Source organism: Tamandua tetradactyla, chromosome 7, assembly GCF_023851605.1.
Source record: "Tamandua tetradactyla isolate mTamTet1 chromosome 7, mTamTet1.pri, whole genome shotgun sequence".
Lineage (NCBI taxonomy): Eukaryota > Metazoa > Chordata > Mammalia > Pilosa > Myrmecophagidae > Tamandua > Tamandua tetradactyla.
This window is the reverse complement of record NC_135333.1, coordinates 151,794,046-151,818,404: the sequence shown is the minus strand read 5'-3', so window position 1 is coordinate 151,818,404 and position 24,359 is coordinate 151,794,046. Positions and strand designations below refer to the sequence as shown.

Here is a 24,359-nt window from a genome sequence, read left to right as displayed (position 1 = left end):
CCTTTGGAAAGGAATCATCTGGAGGAAAGTTGTTGGAACCCAGAGGCCTGGAGAGAAGGCCAGCAGAGATTGCCCGTGCCTTCCCATGTAAGAAAGAACCTCAGTGGAAAGTTAGCTGCCTTTCCTCTGAAGAACTCTACGCGTTTAACTAAATAAATCCCCTTTTATTACAAGCCAATCCATCTCTGGTGTATTGCTTTCCGGCAGCTAGCAAACTAGAACAGTAGGTTAAACTGTGTGGTCCAACGAAAGACATGTTCTGAATTTTAATCGGTATTTCTATGGGTGTGAGCACAGGTAAAAGGGATCTCTTGAAGATGCTCTTTTTTCGTTAAAGTATAGCCCAACTGAATCAGGGAGATCCTTAATCTATATTGATAGTTTCCAGATTTTTCTTTTATAAAAACAAAACATCACATAAAAGAAAAATATGTATCATCTGCTAGAAAATGTCTAATCTCGGCTATGTATTTTAAGCATAGACCATGGAGTGTTTTTTCTTGAATTTTTGTTATTGATGTTTTCAAATAATAGTTTCATACCCTAGTTTAGAGTCTCACCTAGCCTTTGAACTCAAAGATACATAATGTATCTTTATTTTTTGGACATATGCATATCAATGAATTATCATTCTATAAATACTACCTAATATGACAGAGAATCACAGATCAGAGGAGGTTATGAGATTGTGATGCAGCCACTTTCGCTTTCTTTATCTTGTGCTGCTTTAATTATATGAAATAAATAAAATGATCTAAATGATCTAATAATTTTATTATTTTAATTTTTAAAACGATCTAAGAGCACAACATAAAATAAATAGTTTTGAGGCTTTTTAACTAACCAGAGAGTCCACGAGAAGTTTGTGTGCTAAATGTGTGGGTTTTATGACGTGAATGGCATATGCAGAAACGTGTTCTCCAATGTATTTGAGAAACAACGTCATAGCACGGTTATAGATCACTATGTATTCCTCAAGACGTGGTTGACTCTTCAGTCCTTTGCTTCATTTACTGTCCTGTACACTAATTGCAACACGTTCAGTGAAAACTCATTTACTTATCACAGGTTAAGAATTGTAACAGTGACTTGAGCTACCTATCAATAAAAATATTTTGTAAGTGACAGAGATGGAGTTTTTTATATACTTAATGGAACAAAATATTTCAAATACATTAGAAATGGACATTCATATTTTTATTTACCCTCTCTCTGGCTGTGACTGGAACCTCAGAAACATCGTTAATGTAGGCTTAAACTCATTTACACTTAAGTAAACTTTGTTAGTTCAAAGCATCAAAGTTTTATCAAAATAGCACCCTGAAGCTTCGGGATAATGATGTTTTGACTCCATGTGTGTGCCTGAGTGTGCATGTGTAAGATTTTGTGTTTGAGAACATGTGTGTACCTTTCCCTGACGCAGGCCAGAGAGCGGTAATGGTTGACTTGAGGGCTTTACCCTCCCTCCCCATCTCCATCAAACCCCTTTCTCTATTTTTAAAAATACGGATGGCAGATATTTTCTTAATCTTATGAGAGTTGTTATGCAAATGCAGCTTCACAATGCATTCCACCTCCCTCCCCAACTTGGTGTTAGATGGCCAACAGGAAGATACCTACAACTCAGGTAAGCCTACCTGAAAATTCCAGAGCTGCAGTTGTTGGAAACATCAAGGGTCTCTGGAGGCTTTTCCTGCAGGGAATCTTTTGCGTCTATTGTCTTCCCCTGGATACCAGGTAGAATTTAGTTATCTACTGCATAGATATTTCTAGAGGTATGTATCCCATTCCAAAGCTTTAGTCATGAAATAAATCAAATTAAGTCTGACTCTGGCACAAAGGTCTGGCTTTGAAGAAAGGGGTGTGCAGAAAACTGCATGGAAGAACAAGACAGAAATTTATAGGTAAATAAAAAGCCTTGGGGGAAGTGTATAGAGTTTGGGAGAGTCTTTGCTCTTCCAAAGCCATTTTGCCTTTGGCTTTCCAGTGACTTTTTACAAGTTCAATCTGACCCTTTATGAAATTGATTTTTAGCGTATTTTTGAAAAAGGACAAAGGATTTAAGGTCAGAGCTCATGAACTTTATCTAGGATCTAACATTTTTGTGGTTCTGCATCTTAGTTTTGTAATGTGAACCAAAATATAAATAAACTGTGAACATTCTGGGCTTTTAAGGGTCTATTTTTCCTATTGAAGCCACCTATTATATCCTTTATTCTTAGCTAATTCTCTACAACATGGACATTTTGAATGCAATTCTCTTGCAATTGAAACAGCAAAAGTATGAGGCCAACACTTGTAGTAGAAAAATCATATATATTTCATTCATGTCTTTGATGGGAAAGTGGTATTCAGTCACTGAAAAAAAGGAAGATCAAATAGGTCATAGAGAATTTCAAGAATGCATGATACTCAAGGCAGTCTGTGATAACTCTCTTAGATTCAAAAGCAAAACTTCAGGATTTTAAAGCCAGCACTTATTTGACAGTCTCCAGACATCAATGTGCAAAGAGTATAATTTGATCTTGGAATGGTATACAAACAGTAGTGTGGATAATGAGGGGGTACACATTCAATAATTTGCACAATTTTCCAAATCACCTTCACAGGAGGTTTCATGGAATTTCATTTAATTTTGACTTTCGACAGCTTTGACATTTTTGTACTTGATTGGACTATTGGTTACTTGACTCCTAAGTCATTTGTCTGTTTATTCTATTTACCCTTTCGCCAGCTTTTGCTTCAGAAGAAAGGCTTGTGTTAATGGGGTGGAGATTCCTTTCCGGGAGAGAATATGTTCCTCTCCTTTATCCAGTCCCTGCCATCTTCTCTCCAAACAATTCCTTGTCTGGTTGCCTGCATATATCTGGTATTGTACCCTTTCCTATATACCTTGGAAGAAATCCAGTTTGTATTTCAAGTACTAGACATTAAATGCTTTTAATGCATGTCAGCCGAGAGATTTGGTAACTTTAAAGATTTATTACTCTTAAAGACAAATGTGCAAGAGGTCCAGATCACAAATACTGATGACCGTACTACCAGGAAAGTATTTTTGAGAGTTGATTTTTGCTAGAATCTAGCCTGGTGAGTGTTACTTAAATTTTAGCAATACTGCTTGAAATTCCTTACATTGCAAGACAATTTATCCAATATTTATTACATACCTCTTAGGTGCTAGATCTGCTTCCTAGAATCAATCCTATGCAGAAATGAAGAAAAAAGTGTCAAAAGAAATAATTACCACATATAAATTAAAGCATTGAGTGAGTTTGGGAGAACATTTGCCCTTCCAAAGCCATTTTGCCTTTGGCTTCCCAGTGAGAGAAAAAAAACTTTTCACAGGCAGGGAAACCTCAAACAGGAGAGCCAGAGTGTCAGTCTCAACAGCCATCTGGTTACAGCTGTTTATAAAGGCATTTAGGGAATTTCCAAGTTAGGGGTGCGGGTGGGGTGGAAATGACTACCTGGCATTAAGTTTCCTATTGCATGGGGTGGGGGAGGAATTTGTCCTTACAAAGTGGGGACAGATATACATTGATTAGTATGGTATGCGTGTCCATTCCGGAAAGTATCTCTACCCGACTGAAACAGGCCTGTTACAAGGTATGCTTGACCACAGTTCTGTAGGGTGCATTCAATTTTCTCAGAAGGCCCCTGTGGTGAATTGTTTTTTAATTCTAGAAAATCCTTTCTCAGAATGGGGCATTCACAGCAACACCCTATGTGGGCGACCATTTTATTTTATTTAACAGAGGAAAGTAGAAGATGAGAGGGGAAAGAGAAATAAATGTGATTAAATGTGTGTGTCCAGTACAATGAACTTTTCTAGGTGTTTTCATAAAGCATGAATGCTTTAATCTATACAGTTGGGGGTTAGATTTATTACATTACTTATATTTTTTAGAAACATTTTGAATCTGAGAGTCTATGATTTCACACAAGAGCCTGAAATATTAATTAACATGCCTAAGCCCATTAATCAGCCTCAATGTCAAAAAGACCTAGAGTGAGTGAATACAATGAAGCTGACATGGATCAGACTTTCCCTTTTCAAATCATTTTTAACAGTTAAAAACACCCACTTCTCAAAGCAAAAAAAAAAAAAAAAGTCTATACAGATTTTGAAATGTCTGGCATAAGTTTTTTGCATCCAATATATAAAGGAATAATGATTTCTCTTCTTACTAAAGTAATAAAAGCTATGTATTGAATTCTTTCTTTGTACCAGTGATTATGTGAGGTCTGGGCCAGTTTCCCTCCACTGTCACAGGTTGAGATACATACAATCTCCTTCACTTCACATTGGGCAATTGAATTGTGTAAGGTCCCACAGGTATTACCTGGTAGTCCAGGATTCCAGCCTAAGGCTGCCTAACTCCAAAGCCCACATTCGATAACATTATCTTTTAGTTTTGATATGAACGTAGCATTGAGGCCAGAAATGAAAGAATGATGTCTGAAAGAGAAAGCATCTAGGGTCTTGGGCCTATAACACACAGGCTGGACCAATCACAGGTCAAGTTCAAACAAAGGGAGCACTTAGGAGCTAGTCAGCTCCCCAAGGCTGAGAAAAATCACAGCAATGGAATAAATGTTGAATTAAGGGCAATAAGCAAAAGTAACTTCAGGAGATAGGGGACTTTTTATCTGACTCCCTAAGCCAGCAAAGAACATAAGAAGGCAAAATTTATGTTAAAAACATGTGTCAGGCACAAGGTTGGTGACAGGGAGACAGATATGAATCTTACAGAGAAAACAGACAGTGTGTCAAGCTGGGATGCCTTTGGTTGCTGAAGTACCTGACCCAAAGTGGTTTAAGCAAAGATAAATTATATTGGCTATATAAATGAGATGTTCACAGGCCACCTGGCTTCAGGCATAGCTTGATTTGGAGCTCAAACAATGTCACCATATATTGCTTTACTCCCTTCCCCAGCAATTTCATGCTTCCATTTGCTTTTCTCTATTCTGAAGGTGAGAGTAAGAGAAACTATTTAACCTCATAGGAAGACAGCATTCTAAAATATTGAATCTTACTGGCTCTGATATTCCCAGCTTCGGTATATTCATCCATGAAGCTGTCAGGAAGGGGATGGAATGTACTAATTGACTTAGCCTAAGTTAGGTTTTTTAGCCATGGATCCCACAGGTGGTGAAGTTAGCAAGAGCCAAGGTGCTATTAAGGGGACAAACCAAAATCTGGATCCAAGTGTTGTCACTGTGAAGTTACTGAACTGTAAGGCAGCTGTCTTGATCTTTGATAATGATTGTATAATTATGCAACCTTTATCTTGTGATTGTAAAAACTTTGTGACCAGCCCCATTTGTATCCTCTAACCCTGTTTTTCAACTTTAGTGTCTTACAATCACAACAGACTGCCCTGATGTTTACTAATGAAAGAAATTGTCAGTCCAAAACGAACAGATCCTCATTCCCACACTATCTTTCTAGATGAAGCTGGATCTAACCAAAATGGATCTCCCTGGCATGCACAGTCGCTTCAACTTTAACCTATAAGTGACCTATAACTCATTATAATACTTAAAATCATAGCCATTATCATACTAAGGCCACCATGTTCTGATGTACATTCTTGTGACTAAGCATGTCATCAACCTGTGCATGCTCAATAGATAGATCATTTCTAATTTCATTATCTTAAGCCACTGTACTCATCCTAAAACTTGCCCATCTTTTGATACTATAGGACTATCCAAGTTACTGCAGTTAGGGGAGACAAATTGTTCGGCCACCAGGCCCTCTGATTTCTTACTTCATGCGTAGCAATAAATGCTTTCTCTTTGAAACTCTGTTGTCTCAGGTAATGGTCAGTTCAGCACATTGGGCAGAGAAGCCCTTGCTTTTGATGGGTATCAATGTTACAATGTTACTGGACAAAGGCCATGGATTCTTTTCCCTATTGAGCTCAATAACCAATTCCTGAGACATGGGGGTTTCAAAGAGAGAAAGAGTTTATTACTAGACATGTAGTAGGAGAGTAGATGGCCTAGCGGCCCAAAATCTGTCTCCACAAACTACAGTAATTCTGATAGCTTTATAGCTATCAGAAAAGATAGGCAGAGAAGATGGCGGCTTAGTAAGACACGCGGATCTTAGTTTCTCCTTCAGGACAGCTACTAGGGGAGTAGAAACAATACAGAACAGCTCCCAAAGCCATGACAGAGATAAAAAAGACAGTGTACCCCATCCTGGAATGGCTGGCTGGCTGAGAGAACCCGCTCTGGTGAGATCGCCGAGGGGCGCGGGCTTCACCGGGCAGGGCGGCAAGCAGCCGGAGTCACTCCCTTCCCCCTTCCTGGGCCGGCTGGGAGAATTGGACAGGCAGTCCCCTCAAACCGTGGCGGCTGGCGCCCAAACCACGCGCGGCCCCCCGGACCAACTGAGAGAATTGGATCGGAAATCCCTAGGCTGCGGAGAACGGTGACGGGGGGGGCCCCTTCCAAACCTGTGACTCCCCGGGAACGTGCACTCTCCGGGCGGGCCGCTATGGCTGGCGCCCTCCCGCCACGCTTGGCGCCCAGGGCCAACAAGGAAATTCGGACGGGCGCTTTCCCGGGCTGCGGCGGCCAGCGACCCTCCCTGCGTTCGGACCCCGGGCCGGCTGGCACTCTTCCAAGCCGCTTCGGCTAGCGAACCTCCCAGACAGCGAGAGTTTTTCAAAGTTAAAGGACCCACAGCACCTTTTACTGGTGGGACCCGCAGACAAACGTGTGCCACGAGCACCACGTACTGGGCAGGATAAGAAAAACAGAACCCAGAGATTTCACAGAAAAATCTTACAACCTTGTTGGGTCTGACACCCAGGGAAATCTGACTAAATGCCCAGACACCAGCAGCAGAAGATAACTGTCCACGCTCAGAAGATTGAGAATATGGCCCAGTCAAAGGAAAAAACCAATAGTTCAAATGAGATACAGGAGCTGAGACAAATAATGCTGAATATACAAACAGAAATGGAAAACCTCTTCAAAAATGAAATCGATAAATTGAGGGAGGACATGAAGAGGACATGGGCTGAACATAAAGAAGAAATAGAAAAACTGAAAAAACAAATCACAGAACTTATGGAAGTGAAGGATAAAGTAGAAAAGATGGAAAAAACAATGGATACCTACAATGATAGATTTAAAGAGACAGAAGATAGAATTAGTGATTTGGAGGATGGAACATCTGAATTCCAAAAAGAAACAGAAACTATTGGGAAAAGAATGGAAAAATTTGAACAGGGTATCAGGGAACTCAAGGACAATATGAACTGCACAAATATACGTGTTGTGGGTGTCCCAGAAGGAGAAGAGAAGGGAAAAGGAGGAGAAAAACTAATGGAAGAAATTATCACTGAAAAGTTCCCAACTCTTATGAAAGACCTAAAATTACAGATCCAAGAAGTGCAGCGCACCCCAAAGAGATTAGACCCAAATAGGCGTTCTCCAAGACACTTACTAGTTAGAATGTCAGAGGTCAAAGAGAAAGAGAGGATCTTGAAAGCAGCAAGAGAAAAACAATCCATCACATACAAGGGAAACCCAATAAGACTATGTGTAGATTTCTCAGCAGAAACCATGGAAGCTAGAAGACAGTGGGATGATATATTTAAAATACTAAAAGAGAAAAACTGCCAACCAAGACTCCTATATCCAGCAAAATTATCCTTCAAAAATGAGGGAGAAATTAAAACATTCTCAGACAAAAAGTCACTGAGAGAATTTGTGACCAAGAGACCAGCTCTGCAAGAAATACTAAAGGGAGCACTAGAGTCAGATACAAAAAGACAGAAGAGAGAGGCATGGAGAAGAGTGTAGAAAGAAGGAAAATCAGATATGATATACATAATACAAAAGACAAAATGTTAGAGGAAAATATTATCCAAACAGTAATAACACTAAATGTCAATGAACTGAATTCCCCAATCAAAAGACATAGATGGGCAGAATGGGTTAAAAAACAGGATCCTTCTATATGCTGTCTACAGGAAACACATCTTAGACCCAAAGATAAACATAGGTTGAAAGTGAAAGGTTGGGAAAAGATATTTCATGCAAATAACAACCAGAAAAGAGCAGGAGTGGCTACACTAATATCCAACAAATTAGACTTCAAATGTAAAGCAGTTAAAAGAGACAAAGAAGGACACTATATACTAATAAAAGGAACAATTCAACAAGAAGACATAACAATCATAAATATTTACGCACCGAACCAGAATGCCCCAAAATACGTGAGGAATACACTGCAAACACTGAAAAGGGAAATAGACTCATATACCATAATAGTTGGAGACTTCACCACTCTCATCAGTGGACAGAACATCTAGACAGAGGATCAATAAAGAAATAGAGAATCTGAATATTACTATAAATGAGCTAGACTTAACAGACATTTATAGGACATTACATCCCACAACAGCAGGATACACCTTTCTCTCAAGTGCTCATGGATCATTCTCAAAGATAGACCATATTCTGGGTCACAAAGCAAGTCTTAACAAATTTAAAAAGATTGAAATCATACACAACACTTTCTCGGATCATAAAGGAATGAAGTTGGAAATCAATAATAGGTGGAGTGCCAAAAATTCACAAATACGTGGAGGCTCAACAACACACTCCTAAACAACGAGTGGGTCAAAGAAGAAATTGCTAGAGAAATTAGCAAATACCTAGAGGCGAATGAAAATGAAAACACAACATATCAAAACTTATGGGACACAGCAAAGGCAGTGCTAAGAGGGAAATTTATTGCCATAAATGCCTATATCAGAAAAGAAGAAAAGGCAAAAATTCAGGAATTAACTATCCATTTGGAAGAACTGGAGAAAGAACAGCAAGCTAACCCCAAAGCAAGCAAAAGGAAAGAAATAACAAAGATTAGAGCACAAATAAATGAAATTGAAAACATGAAAACAATAGAGAAAATCAATAAGGCCAGAAGTTGGTTCTATGAGAAAATCAACAAGATTGATGGGCCCTTATCAAGATTGACAAAAAGGAGAAGAGAGAGGATGCAAATACATAAGATCAGACATGGAAGAGGAGACATAACTACTGACCTCACAGAAATAAAGGAGGTAATAACAGGATACTATGAACAACTTTACGCTAATAAATACAACAATTTAGAGGAAATGGACGGGTTCCTGGAAAGACATGAACAACCAACTTTGACTCAAGAAGACATAGATGACCTCAACAAACCAATCACAAGTAAAGAAATTGAATCAGTCATTCAAAAGCTTCCTAAAAAGAAAAGTCCAGGACCAGACGGCTTCACATCTGAATTCTATCAAACATTCCAGAAAGAATTAGTACGAACTCTCCTCAAACTCTTCAAAAAAATCGAAGTGGAGGGAAAACTACCTAATTCATTCTATGAAGCCAACATCACCCTCATACCAAAACCAGGCAAAGATATTACAAAAAAAGGAAACTACAGACCAATCTCTCTAATGAATATAGATGCAAAAATCCTCATCAAAATTCTAGCAAATCGAATCCAACAACACATTAAAAGAATTATACATCATGACCAAGTAGGATTCATCCCAGGTATGCAAGGATGGTTCAACATAAGAAAATCAATTAATGTAATACACCATATCAACAAATCAAAGCAGAAAAATCACATGATCATCTCAATTGATGCAGAGAAGGCATTTGACAAGATTCAACATCCTTTCCTGTTGAAAACACTTCAAAGGAGAGGAATACAAGGGAACTTCCTTAAAATGATAGAGGGAATATATGAAAAACCCACAGCTAATATCATCCTCAATGGGGAAAAATTGAAAACTTTCCCCCTAAGATCAGGAACAAGATAAGGATGTCCACTATCACCACTATTATTCAACATTGTGTTGGAGGTTCTAGCCAGAGCAATTAGACAAGAAAAAGAAATACAAGGCATCAAAATAGGAAAGGAAGAAGTAAAACTATCACTGTTTGCAGACGATATGATACTATACATCGAAAACCCAAAAAAATCCACAACAAAACTACTAGAGCTAATAAATGAGTACAGCAAAGTAGCAGGTTACAAGATCAACATTCAAAAATCTGTAGCATTTCTATACACTAGCAATGAACAAGCGGAGGGGGAAATCAAGAAACAAATCCTATTTACAATTGCAACTAAAAGAATAAAATACCTAGGAATAAATTTAACTAAAGAGACAAAAAATCTATATAAAGAAAACTACAAAAAACTGCTAAAAGAAATCACAGAAGACCTAAATAGATGGAAGGGCATACCGTGTTCATGGATTGGAAGACTAAATATAGTTAAGATGTCAATCCTACCTAAATTGATTTACAGATTCAATGCAATACCAATCAAAATCCCAACAACTTATTTTTCAGAAATAGAAAAACCAATAAGCAAATTTATCTGGAAGGGCAGGGTGTCCCAAATTGCTAAAAACATCTTGAGGAAAAAAACGAAGCTGGAGGTCTTGCACTGCCTGACTTTAAGGCATATTATGAAGCCACAGTGGTCAAAACAGCATGGTGTTGGCATAAAGATAGATATATCGACCAATGGAATTGAATAGAGTGCTCAGATATAGACCCTCTCATCTACGGACATTTGATCTTTGATAAGGCAGTCAAGCCAACTCACCTGGGACAGAACAGTCTCTTCAATAAATGGTGCCTAGAGAACTGGATATCCATATGCAAAAGAATGAAAGAAGACCCATATCTCACACCCTACACAAAAGTTAACTCAAAATGGATCAAAGATCTAAACATTAGGTCTAAGACCATAAAACAGTTAGAGGAAAATGTAGGGAAATATCTTATGAATCTTACAATTGGAGGCAGTTTTATGGACCTTAAACCTAAAGCAAGAGCACTGAAGAAGGAAATGAATAAATGGGAACTCCTTAAAATTAAACACTTTTGTGCATCAAAGAACTTCATCAAGAAATTAGAAAGACAGCCTACACAATGGGAATCAATATTTGGAAACGACATATCAGATAAAGGTCTAGTATCCAGAACGTATAATGAGATTGTTCAACTCAACAACAAAAAGACAGCCAACCCAATTACAAAATGGGAAAAAGACTTGAACAGATGCCTCTCAGAGGAGGAAATACAAATGGCCAAAAGGCACATGAAGAGATGCTCAATGTCCCTGGCCATTAGAGAAATGCAAATCAAAACCACAATGAGATATCATCTCACACCCACCAGAATGGCCATTATCAACAAAACAGAAAATGACAAGTGCTGGAAAGGATGTGGAGAAAGAGGCACACCTATCCACTGTTGGTGGGAATGTCAAAGGGTGCAACCACTGTGGAAGGCAGTTTGGCGGTTCCTCAAAAAGCTGAATATAGAATTGCCATACGACCCAGCAATACCATTGCTGGGAATCTACTCAAAGGACTTAAGGGCAAAAACTCAAACGGACATTTGCACACCAATGTTTATAGCAGCGTTATTTACAATTGCAAAGAGATGGAAACAGCCAAAATGTCCATCAACAGACGAGTGGCTAAACAAACTGTGGTATGTACATACGATGGAATATTATGCAGCTTTAAGGCAGGATAAACTTATGAAGCATGTAATAACATGGATGGACCTAGAGAATATTATGCTGAGTGAGTCTAGCCAAAAACTAAAAGACAAATACTGTATGGTCCCAATGATGTGAATCGACACTCGAGAATAAACTTGGAATATGTCATTGGTAACAGAGTTCAGCAGGAGTTAGAAACAGGAGTCAACCTATCGACACCAAGTAACTATTGATGATGAAGTTGTTTCCATGGAGATACTTGATGCTGCTGGCCAGGAAGACACCATTCAGCGGGAGGGACACATGCGCTGGGGGGAAGGCTTTGTGCTCGTCTATGACATCACTGACCGAGGAAGCTTTGAGGAAGTGTTGCCACTTAAAAACATCCTGGATGAGATAAAGAAGCCCAAGAATGTGACTCTCATCTTGGTGGGAAACAAAGCTGACTTGGACCACTCCAGACAGGTTAGTACAGAAGAAGGGGAGAAGCTGGCCACGGAATTGGCGTGTGCTTTTTACGAGTGTTCCACCTGCACTGGAGAAGGGAACATCACAGAGATATTCTACGAGCTGTGCCGGGAGATGCGTCGCTGGAAGATGGTCCAGGGCAAGACAAGGAGACGCAGCTCCACCACGCATGTAAAGCAGGCCATCAACAAGATGCTCACCAAAATCAGTAGTTAAGCAGCTCTGTTCGTGAGGAGGCCTTGCGGAGGTGGGCAGGAAATTAGAACCTCTCTCCCACCTTCTTCTTCCTTCCAAAAATTAAATCAAATTATCCTATTCCTTCTTTTGACTCTTGGAAATGTTTAGGCTCCTGTTGTTCCCAGCCTCCAAAATATTGGGATGTTTTAGAATGTTTTATGCAATTTCAATTCCGAATATCTCCCTTTCTTGCTGGAATAGGATACACTCTAATGCAGTTTGGATATATAACCACCAGAGATTCCGAAATGGCTGGGTTCATATTTAACTATTTTTAGGCATCTTCTCCTTGCTTAAATAGGCTGAAGTATTTTCAAATTCCATTTCTTGGCAAAGATTGCAAATGATTATCTTAAACATCTAAGATAACAGAAAATCCAGCAAATAAAACAGAAGGAGGAGCTTAGCTGTTAAAGTAGGAGGAAAAGCCTTAGTTCCCATTCGAAATGAGAATTTTCTGAATTATTTTAAATCATCTAATTTTATTTAATCCTTCATTTTATTCTCAAATCTAAACATGTTCTCACTAGGGTTTTCCCGTTAACAGGAGTTATGTTTCCATTTCAGTTGGTTCTCTCAGTGAAAGATCTATTGATCACTATACCCTTATTGAGGCATCAGAACCCCTCAATCCAGTTCCTGCATGGCCATTCTCACTGAGACAGTAGGAATCTTTTCACCAAACCCTGACTTTATTGAATGCTAATAGAGGATTTAGTGCTTAAAATTGTTCTGGTTAACTTATCTCTCAGTGTATCACTTTAGTGTGAACATAACTGTTCCAAAAATAAAAAAACAGGAAAATTAAAAATGAAGCTTAACTACCCTTCCTTTGGAGAGCCAACGCTCTGTATCCAACACAGAAAACTTAGCCTCTGATTCATTCAGTTGGCCACATGACTTCTTTTAATGTTTTGGATAAATTAATTCACTTAGAAGAATTCAGAAGAGAATGGATAGTGAAAGTTAACCACAACCAAATATATATATGTGCATAACACAAAGATTATTGTATTGTGAAAGTAGAATTTATATTTGAGAAAACTTTATGGTTCTTTTTTCTTTATTTTACCCCTATGTATCAAAATTTGGGCACTTTATTTTAAAAGAAAACATATATCTTTTACATATGTGTATTTATAAATGCATAGATATATGTACAAAAATTTGTAAGACTTGGAGGCTTTAATTCACCAATGCATTTGGGCAATCTTGGTGTAACTGACTTTCTTTTATGTGAATATAATAAAAAGCGTCATTTTCATAAAAAAAAAAAAAGATAGGCAGAATTTAGGATAATGAGCACAGTGGCCCTCGATGATATAATTAGAGATGATCCGATTATTGAGCATGTGCAGATTGATGACATGCTTAGTCACAGAACGTATGTAAGAAAATGGCAGAATGAGGTTTGGATGACTTGGAAGTTAAAGTCTAAGCTACTGTGCATGTCAGGTGGGCCCATCAGTTAAACCTAGTCTCAGTTATCAAGTCAATTTTGGATTTGGAGTGGGTTTGTTCTGGCTGACCTAAGACCCTTCATTAATAAGAATTAGGGCTGTCTTTAGTGGTTCCTAGACTCCAAAGTTGAAAAACTGGATAACTGGGTACAAATGGAGGTTAGTCACAAGGTTTTTACCATCACAGAGTCAGGAGAGAAGAGCTATACAATCATTATCACAGATCAAGGCAGCTGGACTACAGTTTAGAGATTTCAGGTATTTCCCTCTGTCTACTCTAATATACCAGCAAGCAAAAAGGAATATCTGTATAATGATTCAGTAATCAAAATCATCCCTTAAATCTTGATTTCTCAGTTACAACAATAAGAGAGAATAGACCTTAGCTGACAAAAACAAATGTTCACCATCTGTATGCAAATAATTACTTGAAAACATGACTTTGGACTTTATTCCCTGAATCATTGAAGATTTTCAAATAATTCTCTAAAATAGGAATTGGCAAGTTTTTCTGTAGATGGCCAGATAATTTAGACCTCACAAAACCATATGATCTGTATTATTCAACTGTGCCATTGTAGTACGAATGCAGCCAGTAACAATACTTAAACTCATGAGTAAGGTTGTGTTCCAATAAGATTTTACAGATGGACACTGAAATTAAATATTGCTCATTTTAAAAATTATTTTTCAAAACATTTTTTAAAATGTAAAAATCATCCTTTGCTGAAGGGTTGTAAAAAGAAAAGGAAGTGGTGGGCCAGATTGGGTCCTTGTACCTGGTTGTAATTTGCTGTCCCATTCATTGGTACTGTACAAAAGTGATGAATTTTCTGCCAGATAAACTTAAATAACCAATTTCTGAGACATCAAGGCTTCAAAGAGAGTTTATTGCTAAGTGTGAAGCAGGAGAGCACTTAGTACCTATCAGCTCCAAAATCTGCCTTCCTGAATTGCAGTAATTCTGATAGTTTTACAGAATTAAAGATGGGCAAAGATGGGATAATGAGCACAGTGGCTCCAGATGATGTAATTACAGGTGATCTAATTATTGAGTAAGCATGTGCAGATTGATTACATGCTAGTCACAAGAACATAGATAAGAAAATGGCAACCTTAATATGATGATGGTTATGATTTTTAGTATTATAATGAGGTAAAGGCCAGTTTTAGATCTAAGTTACTGCACATGTCAGGTGGGCTCATTTTGGTTAAATCCAGCTTCAATTGTCAAGATAACTTTGGACTTGGGTGGGTTAGTTCTGAACTGACCCAAGGCCCTTCATTAATAAGCATTAGGGTATGACTTTAGTGATCCCAAGACTCCAAAGTTGAAAAAAAGAACATATAAAATCAGTACAAGTGAGGTTAGTCACAAAATTTTTATAATCACAAAGGCACAAGATAAAGGCTATACAATCATTATCAGAGATCAAGCAGCTGGATTATAGTTCAAAGAGTTCAGTTATTCCCTTCTATCTACTCAAATATACCAGAGAGTAAAAACGGAATAATAATTCAGTAATTACAATCATCCCTTAAATCTTAACCTCTCAGTTACACTGCTATAAAATAATCAGTTCTGTTTCCAGAAGATTACCTAACACAAATTGGAAAGATGCATTAGAATGAAAGAGAGTAGAGAGAAAGTCAGCTATTTTGAAAATCATTGTAATAGCCCAGGTTGAAATGGATTCATTGTAGATAAGGATGCCAAGGAATTGAAAGTCTTTGTGAGAAAGGAAGACTGTGAACTAGGTTGCAAGGTAGATAGCCTTTGTTATGGAGAATTATGCCATCAAAGAATTAAATGGAGTGATTAGAGAGAGGTCAGGGATAGCGACTGGTGTTTTAAATGTGAAGAAGTAATCCAACCTTAGGGGAGACTTAAGAGTTGAAGGATGCAGTTGTCAGTGGTGGGTCAATTCTGTGGTTAAGATCCCTGTGGTGCTAAGATGTCCTGCTGCTGGCAGCGCAGTTATAAAGAGACTTCAGTTCAGTTGAGCTTGACATTGTATACGGTGGGCTAAGGAAGCAGATGGCTTTCAGCTGCACTCCACTGCCTGGAACAGATGCATCTCAGTGGTGACCATTATGTCCTGAAGACCAAAAATCTAACCTCTTCTCTTGGAATTCATAACCCCCTGTGTTCTTTTAAAAATTTGAGAAAATGAGAGGTATCTTTTGAACACTTCATCGTACTTCGTACTACCAGATGGGTAGATCATGAGCCATATTTAATTGAAGAAATGTGATCTTTTCTCAACTCTAATGTTCTGGTGAATTCACATCAATGACAAATAGGCTTTTTGAAACTGTGCTAAAGCATGTTATATTTTAATTGAGAGATTGCACTGCATCTCTGTTTACTGGGTCAAGTTAGTTGGGATATGCTGTAGGGTAAGCAGATTTCATATCTGACCAAGTCACAAATTCCAACTACATGTAGCAGGAAAGAAGTATTTGAAAATCTAGTCACTGTGTATAAAGTAAGAAAGTGAAAATCAGTTGATACAAACTTGACTCATCCTGGATAAATAAATCCTAATCAAGGTCTTTTATCCTTTGAATCAGAACACAATCCACCCATGTAAAGCATAGAATGTAACTGAAGTATTTATGGATAAAGCACAGCATTTAGTCAATGCACAATGAATTTGTAGAGTTTCTCTGTGAGATAATTTATCAAGTGTAAAAAAAATTTACAGACATAATGCAAGAGAACTCTTGCCAGAATGCATTTGGAATTTTATTTCTACTTACAGTATTCATTATATTAAAGTTAAAATCAATAGACTTTATATGAAAAAATGTTTTTCTGAGATTTTTTTCAAAGGACCTATTCAATGAAGCACTGTTAATGACCACTTAGTCATCCTACAAAGGCACACATAAAGGACTGGGCGAAGTAAAATAGTTTGCTCAAGGCTACTCTATTCATATAAGCACTGGAAAGCAAATGTGTATCTTAAGATTCCTAGCTAAAGTGCTATTCTACCACTATTTTTCTCCCTTTTTATTTTTCTCTCACAATTTATACTAGCATATGCCCTTTACTCATTTTGGCTAATTTCTGATGAAGAGGAGAAAGAAATGATTCTGTTTAATATATTTATTTACCCTGTTAGTGGAATGTGTTCATCCCTGCATTCTTTTATTTGAAAATAGTTGAGTACTTGTTAAATAACAGTCATTGTTTGCAAAACAAAGATAAAATAGTAAGTAAGACAAAATCATAATCTAAGGCAATGGCCCTCATAGGTGTGTCCAATGACCAGCATCATTGGCATTAGCTGGGAATTTGTTAAAAATTTTAATTCTTGGGCTTCACCCTCACATATTATGGGGATGGGGCCCAGCAATCAATGCTTTAGTAAGCCCTCTGGGTGATTCTGATCCACTCTCTCAAGTTTGAGAATCACTGGTCTTAGGAAAGAAAGACAAGCAAAGAGAGGTACAAGCATTTTGATAATTTGAATATGAGTTATGTATAAGTTGCTACAGGAGCAGAGAAGAGAAAGCTTCTAATCTCTTCTAGATTTGATATAGAAAATGCATGCTCAATCTAAAGTGCATTTCTGTCCTTGGCATTCCACCCCTGCATAAAACCTTTCAGTACTCCCTATTGCTCTCGTCTGACCTTCCCAGCATGCCATTTTAGGCTTTCCAGGCTTGGGCTCCTTTATCCTGTTACCAGATAAAGGCAGTGAGTTCTCTGCCTGATGCACTCAATGACCATTTCTTGAGATACCAGGATTTCAAAGAGAGTTTATTACCAGATACGAAGCAGGAAAGCAGGTGACCTGTTGGCCCAAAAATCTATCTCCCAAAACTGCAGTAACTTTGATAGTTTGATAGTATTAAGAGATGGGCAGATTTTAGGATAATGAGTACCATGACTCCAGATGATGCACTAGAAGTGATCTAATCATTGAGTAAGTGCAGATCGATTACATGCTTAGTCACAAGAATGCATGTAAGAAAATGATGGTGGGCTTGATTTTTAGTATTATAATGAGTCTAGGTCACTTATTGGTTAAAGTCTAAGCTACTGTGCATGCCAGGCAGGCCTATTTTGGTTAGATCCGGCTTCAGTTGTCAAGATGACTTTGGAATCGAGTTAGTTCTAAGCTGACCCAAGGCCCTTCATTATTAAGGATTAGGGGCTGTCTTTAATGATCACATGACTCCAAAGTTGAAAAATGCTACAAGTGAGGGTCAGTCACAAGGATTATACAATCACAAGGGCATAAGGTAAAGTCTATACAATCATTATCAGAGATCAAGGCAGCTGGATTACAGCTCAGAGATTTCAGGTATTTCCCTCTGTCTACTTGAATATACCAGAAAGTAAAAAGGAATATCTATTTAATGATTCAGTAATCATAATCATCCCTTAAACCCTAACTTCTTGGTTTCAATCCCTTGCCACTCCACCAACACAGTTCAGTTTGCAGTACCCACATACACCATACTGTTTCCATCTTCCCTCTGTCCACATGATACTGGACAACATTATGACCTACCCTCCTCAGGGAAGGCTTTCCTAACTCTTCCTATAGCAACTGCAGCTTCAGCTGTGTACAGCATTATCACTCTAGCAGTATATATGTTCTCCGTTTGTCTGTTCATCTCTGCCTCATAACAAAGGCAGAGGTTAGTCCTTGCAAACAAGAACATTTATTGTTCATCTCGATATTTTTAATGCCCATGAGTGCCGGGAACTGAAGAACAAAAAATATCTAATGAGCAAATTTTAAGAAAGGAATTTATTTCATTTATAATAAGTTATTGATATTTATGGCAGTAATATTTATAACTTCATTTGGAAGTTTTTCCATGGATATGTGAGAAAATGCTTCATTCTCAGTTACCAGAAGGCATTGCTCAGGCTACAGAGACTCGTTGCTGTTTGGAGAAGACATTGTTAAGTGACCACTTTTCTATCTTGTCGTATATACCAACCCCAGGGCTCTGTGTAAGTGAGCAGTATGTCTCCATCCTCTTTACTCAATATTTATTCAAACACTTAATGGACATCTATTATGTGCTAAGTGGTAGCGGTAGAAAGTAAGGTGTTAAGATATAAATACCATACATTGGGAACATATGTGCTAAGCATTGAGCCTACGATATACATACTATTGATTTTACTCCTGACCATACCCCTAGGTAGGGAACACTTTATCCTTACAAACAGAGATTGAATAATTTGTTGAAGGTTACACGGCTACTAAGTCACAGAGCCAGACATGGCATTATCACTCTGGCACTATTATACTCTGATAACTGCCTGTTGTTCTTATCGGCCACATTCTAAATTTCATGCTGTTTTTTGGATAGTTTAATCCTATCTTCTATACTTTTCTTTCATGAATGTCTTTGTCATCGTGTGCAAACTTTTGGTGTGCCTAGATAGAAATCGAATCTCACTTTAGATTGTTAGCCTTAATTCCTAAGTACCTTGTACAAAGGATCTATAATACCATACACTATGTATAAATAGTACCTTTTAAAGAGCACTTAGATAATTAGATACCACTACTTGCTTGAATTCAATTTTCATATCATAAATTCATTCCACAAATATTGAATAAGCAATTATGTACAAGAGATGGCTAGGCCCTGGAGCTATATGGAGAAGGAGATAAGGTTCTCTCCTTGGAGAGATTATATCAAATGGACAAAGACACATGAACAGGAAATTACTACACAGATTGACGCATGTTTTGGGAGCAGTTGGCAGAGAGTACTATGACTACACAATGGAAGGTCATATGACAGTTTGGGGATGGGGAGGAGATGCAATGAAGGGATTCTGAAAATCCATTCATGAAAATATTGAAGAAGCTGATAACTGAAATCCCTGAAGACCCAGGAAACATTATGCAAAGGGAGGAGAATTTTATTCTGTACAGAAAGAGTTGAATGGACAAAAATCTGGAAGCCAAAGTTTGCAGTCTTAGTACAAACGGGAAAAGGCAAGGCTAGAGAATAGGTTGGAGGTCTTTTATTTTATGGTAAGTTTAGAGAATTCTGATGGTTTGAAGCTATATATACCTCAGGAAGTTTGTTCTTAAAATTCATCCATTCCTGTGGATGTGGACCCATTTTAAGTAGCATCTTTTGGTGAGTAGGATCTTAAGTTAAGATGTGACCCACCTCATTCAGAGAGAGTCTTAATCCCCTTATTGGTGTCCTTTTTAAGAGAATGAAATTCAAGCACAGGGAGAAAAAAAAAGACAGAAGCTGAGAAAGCAACCGATGGAGCAGCCAGAAGTTGAAAGCAATGAAACCCATAGAGAAGAGAGACGAGGAGACCCCCCCCCCCCCAGGAGACTTGCTACATAACAGAGAAGTCCAGGATCTCCAGTATCCCATCTTCAAGGAGAAAGAATTACTTGTTGATGCCTTGATTTCATGGTCTCAGGACCATAAGTTTGTAAGTTAATAAATTCTCATTGTAAAAGCAGATGCAGTTCTGGTATATGGCATTTTGTTAGGTTTTGCAAACTAAAACAAACATTTTCTAAAAAAACTGGGAAATTGGTGAAAGGCTTTAAGCAGGAGAGTGGCAGATTTACATTTTAAAAAGGTTCTTTTGATTGCTGTTTGGAGAATCAAATGGACAAAATAAATGCTGGAAGCAAGGAGAGCCATTAAGTGTTTATAGCCCTAACCCTAGTATCATGACCAAGAGTAGCTTGGTATGAAGACAAGTAGGTAGACTGCAAAGGTGTCTAAGAGGTGGAATTGACAGGATTTGGTGGCGGATTATAGATGGAGCAAGAATTTGATGGAGGAGATGAATGCTTTTTATAGAGGAAGATAATGAGTTCTGTTTTTGACTGGTTGTCTGTGAGGCTGGAGAACATTTTAGAGTAGATGTGGAATCTGTTGAACACAAAGAGATTTATTGACACCTTAAAGAAGATAAATATCAGAAGTGAAGTGTCTACAGTGTGTCAAAATTTTTTTTAAAAGCTTAAATTATTCTCAGGAGTTAACTCTTTTTGAGCTTAGTGTAAGCTTGACAGTCAAAAATTCCTTGTAGCCATTAAAAATATTAAATGCACTCCTTTATGATGCTTAGTAAATACTTAAGCTTAGTTTCAATTGGCATGATTCCATTCATTATGATCATATAATTAAAAACAGATATCTCCATGACTTCAACACATCATTCATTCCACAGATACCACTAAACAGGTATTTTTCTTAATGTGTCAGAATTACCAATTTAAATTTTCATTGGAGGTCATTCTAGAATATTCTAAACGAATCCTAGAATATCCTAAATTCAAAAATATTTTTTGAGAATTTCCATTAATTTATTGAGGAATGAACAATATGAATGATCACAATATCTCAGAAGCTAATGTTTTTGCTTCCTCCACAAAGCCTTGATTCCAGTGGGATCTGTCTTCCTCATTCTATTAGCTTGACAGAGAAATGAAGAAATAGCTTATCACCAGTTAATGGAAAGTGCCATTGAATCATCATTATCTAGCAGGTCATATGTAATTTACCATAGTTAACTCTTAATATGTTAGGCTTTTTGTTCTATTAACTGACTGCCAATAAATGCTCCTTTAACATGTTTAAGTTAATTATTATTATTTTTTACCAGTTTGATTATTTGAATGCTATCGTAGGTATGTGAAGCACCTTAATATATCTAAGATGTTCATGTGGCAGAATCAGCACATGCAGCCAGACACCCAGAGATGTGTCTGTTGTTGAAAGAGTTGAACCAGGTTTGTATGGCCATAGTATCCCCTCCAAGAATACATCCACATGTACAGTATCAAATAATGAAAACGTGGACAGACTCAAATTAGCTCAGTCATACATAAAATTGGCCTCATGAAAATGATTTGATTCAAATCCCAGAATAAAGACTATGCCACTAATAAATTCAATTGAAGAATATGCTTTGCAGGTTTCAAATAAAAATTCATTCACTCCACAGTAAAAATAACACTTGGGGGACTTCTATGTTCAATGGAAAGGATCATTTAGATTACAGCAATGGTAGGTGAAAATCACAGCACCTAGCATACTCCATTGAATTTGAAATCTTTCTGGGTATTCATTGAAATATTTTACAGTCCTTTTCAGTGCTGTATCGACCTGATACTCAAAAATGCAGCTGAGAAACAAAGTAACATAATCACAGAGAGTATTATAAGGTCTATTAACAAAGCCGCTCAGTCACATCAGCTGAAGGGAAACAGCTGGAGATGCTGAAGCCCTTAATAAATTAACCCTCCTGTTGCTATTTACAAGAACTCTCTGTCTGTCATCAGGCCTGTTGTGTCTGTCATTTGCACCTGGTATGAGGGTCTTATGGAGCAATCACATATCATTTACATGCAGTCAAGAGTAATAGCATTGTAGGATCATTATTTCTAAATGCTGACTCTTTTGAATTTAAAGAAAGAAAATGCTTGGGCACATAGTTAAATAGACACACACTGAATTGAAATGTATTAACTGGAAGATGTGCATAACTTAAATTTTTTTTTAGTTCCTGTGCTCTTTGATTGGTGATGCTTAATTAATCCTATTCATTGTCATATCTAACCATGATTTAGGATGTCACTCAAATTTATGCCTCTGCTCAAAATGCATACTGTCAATCAACTTAAAAATATTGTCTGTTTATTACTTTTATCCCTGATGATCTTAGTTTCCTTGGAAAAAAAAATTCTTTGGCTCTTTATGCAGAGCTTCTCCCACAAGGCAATCATCTAGTCAAAGAGTTTCAAAGCCCTTTGGACAACATGGTTCCTTTCAGTTCAACCACAGACAATTACTAGAAATAGACAGTGATTGAACATATACCTTTATGCCTGGTTATCCAGATTTCTGGAGCAAGAAGAAGATAATGAAGGTGGATACTTGAAACAAAGGAACAATGTGAGGGCTAGAGAGGCAGAGAAATTGCTTACACACCAACAGTGCCTTCTATGCTCTTGGTTCACTTGGATGCATTGCCATTCTTGGCTGGACTCCCAAAGTCATATGTTGCTTTCCAATTGTCTCCCCAACTCATCTCGTGCCTTGTAGTCTTAGAGCTGCACCCACAAAAGCCTCTTTACTTTACTTTACACTCCTCCAATCTATAAACAAAAACACTGTACATCATTGGGGTCCCTGGGCTCAACCTGTATGAGTTTCTGCTGTTGGCAACACTGTCTGAGGACCTCCTTTGCAAACTTACCTCTATAAAGTTCTGATATCACATTCCTTAGACATAAATTCCTCTTTCATTTGAAATATTTTGGGCCGTAATTTCTGCTGAGAGGAACAGCTTGAATATATGTGTTGTAGATAAGGCCACTTTAGCTAATTAAAGTAACCAAGATGCTTATGCCAAAGAAAGCCAAATAAATGGTTTTCAGCCACCATTCTTTAAATTCCCTTTTCTTCAGAATTGTTTAGCATTGGCAAGTGTCTGTGGTTTACTGAAAATGTGTAATTGGTTCCCAGAAGACCCTGAACTTTGTCCCTGCTAATTTTGGAGTTGACTTACCCAATACTCGGACATACCCAATGTTAAACCAAGTACAGGGGAAAAAGGCCATCACTGAAATAACACTGCCACAGAAAGAGAATTTTACCCCCTGCTGCCCCACAACTCATAAACACACAATAGTACACTGCAAAGAAAATTAACAAAACATATTCTTAGAGTAGGGATCTCTCTTATTTAGCAGATAGCTTGCTGCTTCAGAAGGGGGGAAGGTTTTCTGATAATGACAGAACAAGAATGGTTCTGTAGCCTGGGGATGCCCTCCTGTGCTTAGCATGAAGCATGCCTCTCCAGTTTAGCTAAACATTTTGAAATCACCCTGTTCCCTGAAATAAATTGCCTTTTGCTTATACTTCCTTATGGGATTCTGTTGTCTGCAATTGACACCTGGCATATAAAAGGGCTAAGAGAGGGTGGGCTATGGTGGCTCAGTGGGCAGAGTTCTCACCTTCCATGCTGGAGACCTGGGTTTGCTTCCCGGTGTCTACCAATGCAAAAAAAAAAAAAAAAAAAAAACACCAAGAGGAAAGCAGGCTTAACAAGACAGCTGTTAATAGTTATTGACTACTCATGTTCCATATACTGTGCTAATTTAGGTTCAATGCCTAGAGTCATACTCTAAAGTGATTATTATAACTTTGCTGAAAAGGATATTTGTGCCCAGAGAGATTAAGAAAGTTACCTTGACATAAGCAATAAAGCCATGATTTGAAGCCAGACCTTTTTTCAAGGCCCATGCTCACCATCCTTACACTGAAAAGCTTCACTAGGAAAAAGAAAAATTGGTTCACTTTCAGAAACTTGGGAGGCTGTGATCAGGGCAATTTTGTCAAGAACAAGAAACAACTTCTTGTGTTCTTGTATACTGCTTCAAATTAATTAGTACAGGTCAATATTTGTATTTGTTAAAGATTACATCTCTTCATCCACACTCAGGGAGCAATTTGGGACTTTGGATTGCCTTTTAAGATTTTATGCATTGATGGTTCACAGTTTAAGCACTAGGTTAATGCAGTGTCCCTGTGCCCTGCTGGTACTTCTGTGTTCATGCAGAACCGTATATGGTCTTCTGGTCTGCCCAGGAAACAAGGCTGGGCTTGTACTTACG

General features: G+C 37.9%; 1 pseudogene across 1 annotated transcript; it reads left to right on the top strand.

Moving 5' to 3' along the window:
- Positions 1–11,739: 11,739 nt before the first annotated feature.
- Positions 11,740–20,181, top strand: LOC143690245 (ras-related and estrogen-regulated growth inhibitor pseudogene; annotated as a pseudogene). The gene is made up of 2 exons (XR_013179058.1): positions 11,740–12,263; positions 19,922–20,181. The product of XR_013179058.1 is annotated as a ras-related and estrogen-regulated growth inhibitor pseudogene (transcript).
- Positions 20,182–24,359: the final 4,178 nt, after the last annotated feature.